An 897-nucleotide genomic window follows, 5' to 3' on the forward strand; every position below is an offset into this window, starting at 1 on the left:
AGCAACACAAAACAGACATCTCTTATGTAAAATGAATGATTGCTGATTGAAGAATTGTGCAATGGAGTTTCACACAGGTGTATCAGAGATTCAGACTAATGCAAGGAATCTATACCACCTGTGAAAAGATGTTTTCCTTTTGTTTAGCATGGGAAAACCAATAGAGTTGAGGGCTTTTGAATGACACCTGTGTTAACTGTTTTGCAAAAGGGTGTGAGAAATGTGTGAACCCAATGAAAATGTGTGAACACATTCGCAAGAGATGACTTCTGCTGTGCAAAGAAAGTAGTCATGAAGATCAAGTGGGTTCCAGTTTACTTAAGCAGGTAAAAGCAATCGAGAAAAACTGTAAGTGAGAAAGTGGGAGGCAAAACGGTATAGACATCGCCGAAAGCAATAGCAAAGAGATTTGTATAAAATAAGTGAGTACACTAAAGGTCACTCAGAACAGTACAACGTGCATCAGTAGAAGCCTGCTAGCATTGTTAACTGGTGTCTATTTGTGGAGCAGTTGCCAATGTCATGCTGAGTTTGTGTTTCCCGTGGTGGTACTCTGAACTGCATCGAGCATAGCAGCTCGTGTGGGAATGACAGATGTGTTTATCGGTGCTTCACACACACTTGAAAATGAATTTGAAGAAAATAGGCATATTATGTGTGTGAGGCATGTGTGTGTGTGTGTGTGTGTGCGTGTGTGTGTGCGTGTGCGTGTGTGTGTGCGTGTTTGTGTGTGTGTGTGTGTGTGTGTGTGTGCGTGCGTGCGTGTGTGTGTGTGTGTGTGTGTGTGTGTGTGTGTGTGTGTGTGTGTATGTGTGTGTGTGAGGCATGTGTGTGTGTGTGTGTGTGGGTGTGTATGTGTGGGTGTGTTTGTGAGTGAAGTTTGTTTGTTAGTCATCA

This window comes from Alosa sapidissima, chromosome 15 (genome assembly GCF_018492685.1).
Source record: "Alosa sapidissima isolate fAloSap1 chromosome 15, fAloSap1.pri, whole genome shotgun sequence".
In the NCBI taxonomy this organism is placed as follows: domain Eukaryota; kingdom Metazoa; phylum Chordata; class Actinopteri; order Clupeiformes; family Clupeidae; genus Alosa; species Alosa sapidissima.